The sequence below is a fragment of the Neovison vison genome, chromosome 2 (genome assembly GCF_020171115.1).
Source record: "Neovison vison isolate M4711 chromosome 2, ASM_NN_V1, whole genome shotgun sequence".
Classification (NCBI taxonomy): Eukaryota; Metazoa; Chordata; class Mammalia; order Carnivora; family Mustelidae; genus Neogale; species Neogale vison.
In genome coordinates this window covers 68514899-68530159 of record NC_058092.1, presented here as the reverse complement: position 1 = coordinate 68530159, position 15261 = coordinate 68514899, and positions in this window count along the sequence as shown.

Genomic DNA, 15261 nt, shown 5'->3' with positions numbered 1-15261 from the left:
CCTTCTTACAATGTCTATTAATTTAGCCTAAGGTGTTGGTATTTTTTTTTTTCTTTTTTAGCAGCTAGATCTCGCCATTGGTGCATATTAAGCTTATGATTAACTAAAACCCATATATCCTTTTCTCCTTAACTAAGGTTCCTTCCTAGAGAGCTTTATTTTAAATTGTGCATTTAATGTTTTTAACTGATGTTCAGAATTATCATTTATCTCGTACTATGTTATACTTATAGCTTATTGTCACATAAGGTACTGATTATCCTTTTCAGGTTGGTCTCCTGTGTAATCTGGGTAAACATATTTTCTTTGTTCACATTCAGTGCAACAAAGACAAGGGGCAAAGATAAAGCTCTGTGTTTTAGCCCTTTCTTATCCTGGGTAGGGGTCAAGGATCCCACGATTTGATTTATTATATATATTAGTTTATATAAATAAAATATTTTTATAAATAAAAATATTAAATTAAGTATATAATTTATGCACATAAAATTATGTAATGTGTATCATGGACATATGTAATATAATTCATATTACTTTAATAAATGTATTTTAAGTTTTTTTTTTAAAATAGCATTTGTTTTTTAAAATACATTGATAAAAGGGTAGTAGTTCATCCAAATTTATACTCAAAAGCATTTTATTTCCTTAAATTTTGAAATAAGGGCTATGTCTCAATTATTTTAAAATTAATTAAAAACAAAAATATTGTTAACATCTAATCAAAACTGCATCCTATGAAGAAGTTCAGCTATACGTGTTAATATAAAGATTCAAAGAATAATTCCAAGAAAAAATTAGAAAATGGTACATAGGTCTTATTTTCCTCTTTAATTGTTGTCTTATTCCAAGAATTAAAATTAATGAATGCAATAAAAACTCATGATCATTGGACTCATGATTATCTTAGCCTCTATAGAATCATTCCCTAGAAACGTTCATTATTCCAGTTCCATTCAAACACATCTGTTGAGCTCCACCTCTATGATCAGCCTTCTAGAAATGCTATTCTCAGACACTTTGGCCTCCTGGGATCAGAGGAGAAGAAATCGATGAAATTCTCCTAATTTAACAGGAAACTTACATATTTCACAGCCTTTCTTAACTAGGATGTCCCTCATTAAAAAAATAAATAAATAAACAAAATAAAAAAAAAATTCTGGTTTTGTATTTACAATTCTGTTGCTCTGGTGAGTCATAGCAAGACATGGAGATGTGGAACACAATGTCATTGGGTTTACTAGAGAAGTGTAAGTCTGAAACTTGCTCTTAAAAATTCTTTCAAACAAACTTGTAAACATCTTAAAATTGGTAGGGGGTAAAATGAATGTTCCATGCATCACATGGATGGAAGTAGAAGAAAGCAGACAGATAGCATCAGAGAATGAATGCTGTTGGATATCATGACTACAGTTAAAAAAAAAAAAAAATTGAGAATTTCTTTCTTCGGGGAACCTGGTGGCTCAGTGGGTTAAAGCCTCTGCCTTTGGCTCAGGTCGTGATCCCAGGGTCCTGGGATCACAAGTAGGCAGAGTCAGGCAGAAAGATGGAGGGGGGAGCAGGCTCCCTGCTGAGCAGAGAGCCCGATGCAGGGCTCTATTCCAGGACCCTGAGATCATGACCTGAGCTGCAGGCAGAGGCTTAACCCATTGAAGTGCTTATTAAGCACTTAAGTGCTATTTAAGCTAAACCCAAACACCTTGGACTGTATTGTTCTTAGAGATAAGCCAGATTTCATTCAACACCATGTCTTAATAGGACAGTTAAATCCCACAAACCATGTTAGATATCAGCAATAAAAAGTACAATTTTCAGGAAATTTTTGGTCTAGGATGGGATACAGAAAAGCAAATCAATCAAGTTTAGGGATATAGTGGTGTGATCACATAATGGTGTGTAATTATGATCAGATGACAAACCAGCAGAGCTTTTCAGAATGCAGTGATGACTGCCCTGAGGGTTCTGAAGGATAAAGAGAAGTTAGCCAGATGCAGTCAGGATGATGGAGCATTGGGCTATGGGAAAAGGGATGCTATAGGTTTGAGATACATAAAGAAGAACCTTCTCCCTCTTTCTTACAAGGGAGGTTTTTCAACCTCAGGGCTGTTGACATTTTGGGCAAGATAATCCTGTGTTTGGAAGGCTCTCTCATATACTTAGAAGCATGCATGACTTCTGCCAGCTACATGTTAGTAAGACAAACATCCACCTCTCCCCACCAACCCAAACAAAAAGTGTCTAGTACCAAATATCCCTTGGGAAGTAAATCACCCCTCACTGAGGAGTCCTTCTGTAAGCAAAAAGAGAGATAGCTATCTTTGGGCACTAGATTAACTTGCTAACTCCACATAGACCAAAAAAGGGAGGGGGAGCAAATAGTATTTGCATTCTCCTAATTTGTTTCCTAGATGCCATTAATTGGGGTGGGTGAGAGATAGTTATGTGGTTTTCTTACGCTCAACAATCTGGGCCCCAGTATTTACAATTTAGGGATTGACTATTTCTAGGTATGAGTGTAGGTATATATACACACATACACCACAGAGACATAAATCAGAACATTTCTGATTTGGACATGATACTTAGTGACTTAGATACTTAGTCCAGCTTTCATTCTTATATCTTTTTTTTTTTTTTTAAAGATTTTATTTATTTATTTGACAGAGAGAGATCACAAGTAGACAAAGAGGCAGGCAGAGAGAGAGAGAAGCAAGCTCCCTGCTGAGCAGAGAGTTGGATGCGGGACTCAATCCCAGGACCCTGAGATCATGACCTGAGCCGAAGGCAGAGGCTTTAACCCACTGAGCCACCCAGGTGCCCTCATTCTTATAACTTACCAGAAAACAAACAAACAAACAAAACACCACTTCATAAACTTACCAGAATACATTATATGTCTTCTGGCAGAAATGAGATTTGAATCAGTCTTATAAATACCATGATACTGCATGAATTACAAGAGTCTCCTTAAAGGGGGAACATCTGTGTAGTGAAGTTTGATTACACTCCTCTTTAAAGAAAGAACAAGCCATGAAAATGATAAAATATGATTGACTTAAAACACAATATATCCAACTTTAATCATTTTCTAAATCCAAAGATATTTTTAGATGAAAGCAAAGGAGGTCATTTCCAAATCATTTTGTGAAACTTAAGCCTACCCAGAGGAAAGGTAATTTTGTTTGATCCTGAACATCAAGTGAATTTGTTCACCAAACCATTTATTCCAAAAGGTAATTAAAATAATGTAAAATTGATCCAATATATGTTTAACAAAATTAACTAATTATAATCTGCTTAAGCCATTTAACCTTTATAGTTCCTATAAAAATGTTTGATTTTCCTTGGAAAAATAAACAATGTGCTTTAAAAAGGTAGTGTCTTCTTGTCTATCTTTCTTCTCTTTTCTCCTTTTCTTTTTAAAAATTTCTTTTATTTTTTGGATGATCTGTTAAGGTGCCAATATAGCAAATAGAGTAGACAAATAATTCAGCGGTGGTGGGGCGGGGATAAGACTTCCCCTTAAGTCAAGAGCACATGCAAAAAGGAGAAGAAATATTTTAAGATGAGCAAGTCGGACCCTTTCCTTTTTGATAATAAGTTCTGTTACATGAATCATTGATGTATGGACCAAACAACAACTTGTCTTGCAACTTAGCATTTGTTTGTTTTCAGCTGCTTTCCATTTATTCAAGTCATTGTCAAACCACCTTTAAAAAGTTCAACCAACTGACAAAGCCTAATTGTCTGCCACCGGCTACACTTAATTTATACATACCCCTTCTAATCACAGACAGAAACACCGAGTAGATGTCAAGATTTGGAAGGGTTTAGAGGGGCTCTTAAGTGTCTGTGAGAGGTATAAAGTAGTTATGTAAGGGAAGAAATGTGCTGTGACAGCTCCATCGTTTCAAAAGAGTGGAGGAACTAGGAAATATCTTGGGGGAAAAAATGGTAGAAGTAACCATAGGTCCTCAGGGACTTCCTAATCCACATCTATTATTAATTCATTATAACTTTCTACTATATTTTGGAGATAAAACTGTCATTTATGCCACTCCTAAACCAAGTGACATTATAAAAGACAACTAATGGTAAGAGTAGTAACAGAAGTAACTGTCACTGCTACGCAGAGACAAACAAGTTAGACATTGGGAAAAAAATAAAAAAAAATCTGTGAATATTTTTGATCACAGTGAAGCAAGTCACCCATTATCCTGAGGTTAATTTGTTGACTCATGATTTCCACTTATCCAATGATATTGAATCACATGAACAAACCTCTGCATCTAATCAGATTTTTTTTATTGAATTGTGACCTTTAATCCACCTTCTTCTTGATTATGAATGACAGTGACCTTTATCTAATTTAAAGCAGACACTCTGATGCAAAAATATGCAAACTACACATGTAAATTCTGAATCAAACTGAAGATGTGCATAATCTACTGGGGAGAAATTCTTTCAGAAGACATTTATATTAAGGCCGGATGAGAGTAAGTGAATTAGTCAGCATACGAATGATTGGTCAGAAGAGTTGCAAAGACCAAATGCTGTTTATATTTGCTCAGCTTCTATTTAGAAAACTAAAATGTCAATATACGTATCAATTTTTATTATTCTACTCAGCATTTTACGGCATTCAGGAAATGATCACAATGTAATAAAGTCAGACAAAATTATTTTTCAGAGAGGCTGGCACACTGTGCCTGTATATTCAATCCATTTTCATCTCTATTCGTTTTCTGCTGCACAAAAACCTGGTGGAATTGAGCCACAGCTAGTATGATGTGTCGCCTTCCTATACTGTTTTATCTCCTTGAAGGAAAACTTGGTGCCCAATTGCAGCCGGCAGGCAGTAGTGTCTCTAGGATGTATTTACACTGTACTACCTCAAAAAAAAAAAAAAAAAAAAATGCTTAAAAGAATCAAAGAAGCACATTGGCATTGAGAATCAGAGCGACGCCCTCTACCAAACCGACCTTCTCTGAGTCCCCTTCTTTGCACTGGCTCTTTCCTTTCTCTGGGGATTAATACAAATGATTCTGAGCTGCCATTATGGAAGCAAACCCTGCTCTGGGCACAAATGAAAATGCAGGCTAATCCTGTAACCCACTCTTGCCTTTCTCGAACTTGTCAACTTTGTTTTCTACCCGTACAAAAAATGCCCAAATGTAAGTACATCACAAATGCCTAAAACACATGATCGCACGTCTGTATTTTATTACTTAGGACCCCATGTATATGGGTTTATATACGATAAGGATCATGCCACAGCAGGAGGCCATTGACAGCATTCTGCTGTCAGACCCCACCACACCGTACCTGGAACGAGAATGTACTTTCCCGATTAACAGCAGGGGGTTGTCGGATTGCCGTGTCTCAAATAAACAGATTTACCCTGACAGATAATCAGCATTTTGCACTGCCTAATACATGTTTATCTTCTATTATTGACATAATTACACTAAAAGTGCACTTAATATAATCTTTCATAGGAAATTAAACAGGTTTTAATGATATACTTATAATGGATCGGGGACAGAGTTGAGGGAGAGGAATATCGATACTAGATGTTTTGGGAGAACACATACATGAAGCAATGATGAGGAGATCAATGAACATCGGGAAAAATCAATGACAGCCTGTGTTTAAGGAATTCATTTACATAGTTTCCAAAGAAATCAGAAAAATCCTACAAAACTGTGAAATGCCCTCCTGATTTTCACATGTCCTGATGCTTGCTTTCTGATGTGGGCCCCGAGCTCGTCTCCCACACAACAGACGCTAAAAAGAAGAGTGCTCTTAGGAAGGATTTTAGATTTGACTATTTCCTGGTCAATCCTTCCAAAATTTCTCAGTCTGGCTTTTGAGCGTGGGTACTGGAAACTCAGGTCTGCACAGAACCTACTCAGAAGGAATTCCACAACTTTGCAGCTCAAGCCCATTACCCAAGTGCCACAGGCAAGCGGTTTCAAAAAGCTGTGAAAATTAACACACGCTGGGCATTAGGCATTAGGCCTTCAGGATATATTCAGTCAGGACCTGAGAAGCAGAGGTAGGTGAAAATAGTAATTTCAATCAAAATTATAAATATAACCCCCAGCATTAGAAGCATCTTTCTCGAAACATTTGCTCTTCGTGGCTATGACTGACCTCACTGCTGTCCGAGAAGACTTAAGAATTTTAAGTATCACCACCTTCAGATATCAGTTTAGTAACAGTTGGGATCAGTGCTTTGTGGTCCCTTAAATCTTTTTTCTTTTCTTAGCTAGACATTAAAATAAAGCCATTAAGCATCAAAATACTTATGTCTGTGAGAGAGGTCCAGGGTCATGCGAATCTGAATTCGAATAGAAAGCAAAATGAATATGGGGTCGTATTGTGAAGCATCTTTCAGAAGCTCAGCATTGTTTCGGGGCGTATGGCAGATATTTAGTTTTTCTAGAAAACTGAGAAGTGCATGTTTTTATTTCTAGTTTACAGATGAGGCAGCTGTAACTCTGAGAAATGAAATGCTATGGCCAAACGCTGGGATTCCAGCCAGGGTCTGTCTGTCTGTTCCTGTTGCTCTTTCTGTTTCATGATGCTACCTCTGTAAGTTCAGGTCACGTGATTTTAAATGCCTTTGATTGTTGTTTTCCAAGAAGGCCGTTGATTAAAACATGGTCCTCTATTTCTATCATTAATTAGAAATATGCGTCTACAAGTCTCCTGCTGGCTGCTCTGTCCCTCACTGAAGTCCACAGATTCCAGGTAACCTGGATGCAATGGCTTTTCATTGGCTCAGGGGAAGGATCTCACGAAGAGCCTTTACCATCTCCACAGCTCGGTGTGGAAACATGAGACGACAGAGTGCTGAGACCACCAAGTGCAGGTCGCCTAAGGCCAGAGTGTCCCAGCGAGGAGGGGCGCAGCTCCTCTTCTGAGGAACTGGGAGATTTTTCCTGCCCTCGATTCTGGGGTTCAGAAGGGGATAGATGGGGAACCCTGCTTTTGCCCCAGGTTGGTGACCCCCAAACTGCTTCTGTTTCACTTTTCCCAGTGCTGCCTCCTGAACCCTATGTCTCACTTCACGCATCCCAGCCTTTTTCCGGGAGCATGCCGGCTGACAGTCACACCTTGGAAGCAGCCCACTCTGACAGGCTCCATCTCCACCCTGCCTAGGTGTGGCTGAGGAAGATGGGACTTGCCCAATTCCTTTTACAATCTGATTTATGGTTGTAAGCTCCCTGCGTGGGATCTCTTCTAGGATTGACAATTCTAGAGTTTGTTTTAAAAGCCGCCTCATATCCTCTTTGCTTTCATCTTTCCTTACTTAGGACCCCAACCCTGCTTAGTATATCCATTCCCAAGGAGACAAAGCTTCAGGCCATAGAATAATTTCTCTTTGAGATTAATTACGATTTCTCTTCCACTGATTGTGTATGGAGATTTGATGATAGGAATTAAAAAAGCTGTAAACTGTGGTTCACAAGAAAGGCCAAGGTCTGCATTCTTTCAAATCTTCTAACTCTTCCCTCCTCATCCCTCAAGACATCTTCCCCATTCCTCCACCATCTTCTGTTTTATTTCTCTTTGTCTTTTTTGTTCTCCTCCTGCTCTACCTTCTATCTTAGTTCTCCCACGGGTCGCCTGCTCCTTTCAGTTCCAATCGAAAAGTCATATACCTATATATAGCATATACTTGTAACATATATGATATATTTATATATATGATTTTATCTATTGGAATAATCTCCTTTCCTATTGCTGTTTTTAAAAATTGAACGGTGAACTGCCATATGCTATCAGAGCACAGGTCCTGTGTCTGCTACATAGCTAGGTCTTAAGAAATGTTTTGAATGAATAGATGTTCCTCACGTTGCCCTTGAAACAAATTTAAAAGTATATACATAACCTAAGCTAACTAGATTTTTTTGAAAATTCCATCAATCATTCACATATTAATTAAGACTGATCTCTGGCCTTTACACTGGGCCAAGTTCTGTGAAAGACACAGAATAAGTATAATTTTTACCCTTAAGTAGTTTACAAGCTACTGGAGATACAGCAGACTATGACCCATAGAACAACCAGAGAAATAGGAGAAAAGAACAGTTAGAGGCTAACTTCTGTGATGTAAACTGTAGGCTCAGTCAATAGAGAGGGAAGAGGTCTCAGTGACTGTGGGAATGGCGTTAATTTAATATTTCTGGAAGAGGATTGATAGGAAAATAACATACATAACAACAGTTGGAAACAAATAGAATTTCCAGTCGTGGTGTAAGGCTGTGTAAAAGTGTTGGCTTTGCTTCCCCAACAGTAGATCTTACCAGTGAAATTTTGTTTTTTGAGCTTGGCTGTGTTGCTAACCGTCCAGTCAGCGCTCATACATTTGAGAATTAATTTATCTGAATATTTTTTGCTCATATCACAAGCTTTCCACAGTGAGAAAAATCTTTTGATTTTACTTTTAATTTCAAGAAATTGACATCTTTTTAGATAGGAAATTCAATTATGCAGCTGAAGAATTTAGGAACCAGGGACACAGTCTTCAAATGGTTTTAGGTCTGTTTTAACTTCCTTGACTGTTTATGTCAACTCACAGCTCGTAACAATCATGCCCTGTCCTCCCGCCCCCTCTTTTTCTTTCAAAGTAGAAATATCCACCAAGTAATGGAGAAATCAAATCTGAAAGGAATGTCTCACAGGCTAAGGAACTCACTCAGCAAGAGATGATGGAAGGGTAAGCTCAAATTTAAATTAATTCCCAACCTTCCCTGTACCAATGGTCGATGTCTAACTTAGCTAATCCGGGCAAAAGTGATATATTAAAATAACTTTAAAGATAGGTTCTCGGGCTTTCTGCCTGCCAGCAGATAGGGGTTCTGGATATACAGGGCAGTCCATCTGCCTGATACTTCAAATAAGATCTAAAAAAAAAATATGCTGGTATCACAGAATGGCATCAAAATTGTTTTTCATTCGTTACTCGAGAAATGTGTGGCTTGCTCAATTGCTACTGACCCATGTTCCCCACATTTCTGCCTCTTGATTATGTGTTGGTGCTGTTCAGATATTTGTTTACATTACATATCGGATATTCAGAGGTCAAATGAACACAGTCTTTGAATCAGATTCCTATGAGTTACATGTATAATAGTTTATCTGCTCACACTGGGTAGAAAAACAGTGGGAGACAGTTCAAGCTATCCCAAATAAACAGACAGAAGTAAAGGCACAAATGCTTTTCTGTATAGACCTGTCCTTGCTCATTTCTCCTTGAGGAGATAACACCTTCTAACACAAGGACAGATAACTATTTCAGGGTTTCAGAGTCCGACCATTTAAAGATGTATTTTCACTCCATTTGTTTTCTTTATCTGCTTTTTTAATGCGTTGGTATATTTCAACTTGGGAAATTTTCCTTCAGATGCACCCAGTAGAAAGAAAGACAAGGAAAAGGGCTTCCTTTTCACTATCTAGGAGATTTTGAAGGGTGATATGACAAGATAGAAGAATATGTATTTTCTGATGGGAATAGTTGTTTGCATGAAAATTTTAATTGTTACCAGAGCTTCATTGGAGTTGCAAGAAAAGGTAGTTAGATAAAGCCTCAGGTTAATTTCCATCATTACCAAGCATTTTACACCACTGAAAAATTCCAAACATATAAAGAGTCGTCAATCTTGTTCTTTAGATAGAAAAAATAAAATAAAATAAAAAATAAAGGTGGGGGCTGTGCTTCAAAGGCTGTCAGTAGACAAGTCAGCCAATTACAGATCTGATTTGGTCCTTAACCCCTTGAGGTAAAAGACAAAATGTTCTGTAATGTTCTTGGCATGCATTAAATGAAACAACTTAAAACAAAAACAAAGCCCTCTGCTTTAATGTTTATACAGACAGACGTAAAGAGCTCTGGCGAGAGTTGAAAAATTGGAATCAGATATCAGAATAGAAACATTTCTGCTAGTGGTGTGTGGGGTGGGTATCCACATTATATTTAGTTATGTGAAGGAGGCATGGTTGTGTGATGTTTTGAAGCCAGTAACAGAATAAATGGGTTCAAATCCAGTTCCACCACAACTGAGTGGCCTTGGCTGTACCACTGAAGCTCCCTATACCTCAGTATCTTGATGTGCAAAATGAGGATGATGGTCCCGTCCACCTCACAGTGTCGTGCAGATTAAATTAATACACACAAAGCAATTAGTATCTGCTCAGTGTTCACTTGCTATTATGATCAAACCACACACAGCAATGTTTCAAGATAGAGAAAATATGTATGACACAATATAGTCCTTCTTGAGGATTTTTTCATGTCTATAGATGATAAAGGCATTGAATGTCTGCTGATGAGGCACATCATATCCCCTGGAGCAGGGACGGAATTTTCCCGGACACCACTGAACACTCCGGAAGTTACAAGAACTTATTAACACCCTCCATAGCATCCCTTTAAGATGATAATTTATCTTTTTAACAGCACTCAGTAAAACCAGCAGAAGAGAGCCAGGTGGGAATAACAACATGGTATTATATACAGCTACAGTTTGACCAGTTCTATAGATTCTGCTGCAAGGCACAGTAACATGGAGTAAAATGTAACTTATCTTGAACAGTTGCTCCAATGAGTTACTAGAGGAGTGGCAAGTTTACAGACCAAGCGCAAGAAACCCATGGGAGTTAAAGGCTGTGACCTTTTTATTTAGGATGCACAGTAAAACCTAATTTAAGGCATGCAAGTTACTAGGTCTTTGGAGAGTTTCCTAGGAGCTTTGCAAACAAATGTGAAAGTCTGTAAAAGATGTGATTTTGAAATAGCTAGGAAATGATGGGCTGAAATTCCACGGGGGAACGCCATCATACCTATCAAATACTGGTAATTTGGTTGAAAAGAGAATGCCTCGTTGTTTGCATTTTCTCTCTCCCCAGATCTCCCTGGCCACTTTTTATATCTCTGCTCAGCTTGACTGCTGACAGAGTATTGCATAGTGTTCCTTTGTTCTGAAGGGGCAGCCTTTGGTTTCACACTAGTCTCAAGTTCACACAACCCAGGCAATCTCACACACCTTTCCATCTGTTCAGGCTTTCCTGTGCCGGGGGCTCTTCCCAAGCTCGCTTTAAATATGAAAGAATCATCCTCCACCATTCGTGAGGAATCCATTCCTTTCCCTGTAATCCTGAAGATGTGAATGGAATCCTCCAGTGACAGTGTCTGGCAAGAAGATATTCATGGGCAACTACACGATTTGAATAGATACATTCAATTAGCCCTTCCTGGAGAAGCCTCAGTTTCCTTTTTACCACTCATATTTCAATGGGTTTTAAAGAAATTCTAATTACTGCATAGAAAATAAGTCAAATTCTTCTTCTCTCACTGCGGAAGGCTTTTATTACCACTGCTATAAAACATATATCCTTTTTTTTTTTTTTCTGTTGCTATCCTAGCAGAGTAGCCTGCATACCAATAGGATCACTAAAATGCCACGAAGCAGAACATATTCATCTGTTAAATTCTATGTACAGTAACCTAACAAATGCCAGAGACAGAAAGATTGCCCTCTGCACAGTAATACTTGTGTAGATGTCTTCTTTATGCTAACAATGACAGGGCTTCATGCCTTGTACTGTACTCAAAAATCAGAGTGCATTTTTTTTTCTCTGTAGAAGAGTCTGTATCCAAAAGAAAAAGAACTGCACATTTTTGGCACTGAGATATTTTATGTGGATAATAAATTTTTTCCCTTGAACTCCACTAACTACAAGTATCTACCTGGAAGATGAAATCGAAGATTTATGTCATCAGAACTATTCAGTATACCAGAGGATCATTTTTTCTTCTTTTCAGGACTGTCAACTTTGTTTACTGTTTATGTTCAATTCCATACTACGCAAGCGATTAAATGGTCTTGTCATAGCTACATGTCAAACCTTCTTAGGAAAATAAGGTAATAAATGTAAAATTATATTAATAGGGAGTTCTTTGAAAGACATATTACATTTATTGAAAACTAAATTGTAACTGAAATGCTATAATTATATTTGTACTAATCAAAAAGAGATTTTTGAGTCTATAATTTTACAGCATTTAGTATGTTTTAAAATTGAAATGACTAAGGAATGATTAAAATAATATTACAAGGAACTTCAAGGAAACACATAAGAAGTCATGGAAGCCCAGAAACTGACTTCATAAATCAACACGGATCTCGTCAAATCTGTTAGCCTCTTAGGTGCATCTTTAATCTAAACGCAACAATTTGGCTATTGAAATCAGTCTTAAAAAATGACATCAAATAATGTACAAACATAAGCTTTTTTGTTAGCCCTGCGATGTTAAACTTTTTTATAATCTAATTTCAATCTCAAAACAATAAATAAACGCGTGTACAATCACAGGAACTGAATCCTGGCTAATTATAATACTTCTGCATAGCCTTGTAACATTTGTAAATTGTGAAGAATAAATCTATTTGACAGGCCTGTTAGCAATAAGGCCTTCAGCTTCTTGCTTTGCAGCTGAATGAAGTAAAATCTATCCTTTTCTGGCTGTGGTTAAAAACATTTCAACAGTTAGTTCTTTCTCACAGAAAACGCTGCAGGTAGGTGCCAGGTTAGGGGGAAAAAAAACAAAACAAAAAACCCCCCAAAAACAGAGCCCCAAAATTAACACGACTGAATTTTACCCTTGACTATGCTTGGCCAGGATGCATGAGAAGTTAAAACATACTGAGAGATTATTATTATTTTTTTTTTTAAGAGGGAAAAACTTGATAGAAAGGATTGTATTTCTAGATCAGAGAGTGGACACTCTAATCTTTCTGACATTGTAAAACTGAAGCTGGCTGCAGGGAAAATAAACATTACAATACCCGACACTTAAACAATTGTACCTCTCCCGCTAAGTAACAAAAGCGTGAGGCACCTGGAATCCCAGCATTTCTGCCTAATGCCAGCAACAATATAAAGCATTCAAGTGACATTTGATAATGAGCAGACAGTGCAGGCATTACACACGGTCTTTAGAAGAATCAGACTTCCTACCTTGAAAAGACAGATGGAGGTAAGTTCCTTTATAAAAAAAAAAAAAAAAAAAAAAAAAGTTGTAAGTAAAGCCAGGCGGCAGCTGCAGTAAATTGAGTCCTTTCAGTCACTGTATACATACAGCAGTTCTGCAATAAGGGGAAAAATATAATGGGAGGAGCGGCTGTGAACGAGCGACCTCCTCAAGCCGAGTCCTCCCTGTGAACCAAGCATGGAAAGCCCCTGCTCCTGATTTGCATGGATTATCTCCACTTGAACAGATACAGAGCAGATACATTTAAATTGAGCTGGCACAATGGCAAAAAGATGGAAGAGTGAATGAATGAGGGACAGCGCAAGTAGAGGGAGAGAGAAAGAGAAACAGACACGAGATCGGAGAGCGTGGATAAGCTGGTGCTTGCAGAACTGTGTCTCAGAAGAGCTACAGCTCCCTCTTCATGTCACAGTTGTAAGATAAGCAACGTTGTCATTAGGAACTGGTTAATCATAGGGAAAAATAGACCCAGATTAGCTGACGCTCTAGCTGAGCCGGGTTTTGTCAGCCTTTTAGGAGTCTTTCTGTTTTGTCATCAGGATTTTAGATGGTATAGAGAAAATCTCTTATTAGGAGCCGGGTAAACACATTTGGATAAAACTCTGAGTTTTGAATGCGATCAGAGCTTTGACTTCATTGATGTACCCGTATGTCAGTGAAGGAACGTAGACAGTTTGTTAAGTAGAATGTTTATTTTGAAAGAGAATTAATCCCTGTTAACTTTTAAAGAGGTAGTGCTACATCCTGCACTGCAAAAAAGGAAAGAGTATTTGAATATTTATTAATGATTAATTCTCTGAAAGAACCCAAATGCACAACTGAAAGGGAATTCGTGGCTTTTTTCTTTTTTTTTAAATCTCCTTAGATTGTTAATTGGGTTTTCCCCCCACCTTCATGTTGTCTTTCCCTGGTGTTTCAGAACAGAAGAAATCCTTCTTTCTCTACCGTACATGTATCTTTAAACAGACAATGATCATTTGCTTTTCCATTTAGCATCATCGAAGCTTTATATATTCTTATCCTCGTTTTGAAAATGAGAGAGAGGGAGTGGAATATGATTGGAACTCTTGCCAACAGTCACTCAGTAAGTCGGTGGCAGATCTCAGAAAGAAAAGAATAACCCTCAGTTAGCAAGTTAACGTAAAGCCTGCCTTCTCTTTGTGTAAAGGTGTCTGCAGATGTCCAAACAGGCAGGCAATTAGGTCAATTCAAAGGAAAAATCAGTCAAACCAGCCGGTTGACTGAATTGATCATAGCCTTGGGGAAGCCATGATTAACTTGGTGTGAACCAAATGACATTGGTTAAATATATTTCAACAAATGACATTAAAACTCTCAACATACACATGTGTGGGATATTTGCAGGGAGTAGTAAAGAGACCAGTCAGATTTTTGCTGCTGTTGGGAATCCATATCCTGTCAGGAAAGAGAATGAATTTAAATATACTATACTTGGGGCGCCTGGGTGGCTCAGTGGGTTAAAGCCTCTGCCTTCTGCTCAGGTCATGATCCTGGGATCCTGGGATCGAGCCCCGCATCGGGCTCTCTGCTCTGCAGGGATCCTGCTTCCTCCCTTCTCTCTCTCTGCCTGCCTCTCTGCTTACTTGTGATCTCTCTCTCAAATAAATAAAATCTTTACATATACTATACTTAAAGGAACTCTGTCTTGATGGACAGAAGTATTACTTTCAAAGAAATCTAAAGGAAAATGCCAGCACACATTTTCATGAGATTTTGTGATGATCTGGAATTTCTGAAGTGTGCAGATTTAGTGACTATAATAGCGTTTAGGAAACAATTGCTTGAAAGCAAAAGGGTGAAGACAATAATTATTTTATGTCTCTGGCATCCAGTGGTCTGATTGCTCTTTGAGAGGATGGGTGAGTTCTCAGGTTTCTGATACCAATATGGACACAGCTTGCACACAGGTTGGCTTTGGATGGTTAATGGGATCTTAATATTACTTTTCAGATGGTAAACTCTGGAGTCAGGGGCCATATAATATCCTTTAAAATATCTCTTCAAACATTTTGAAAGTGTCCTATACATATTTGGGATATTTCATAAATGCTTATGGAGGAGATATTGGAAATAATGGTAAAGCACATAGATGCTCTATGCCAGTTGTTTAAAGTAAAAATTGGATTCATAAATGTCTTCTGTACCTTCATGAAATACAAGGAAATAAAATTAATACCATG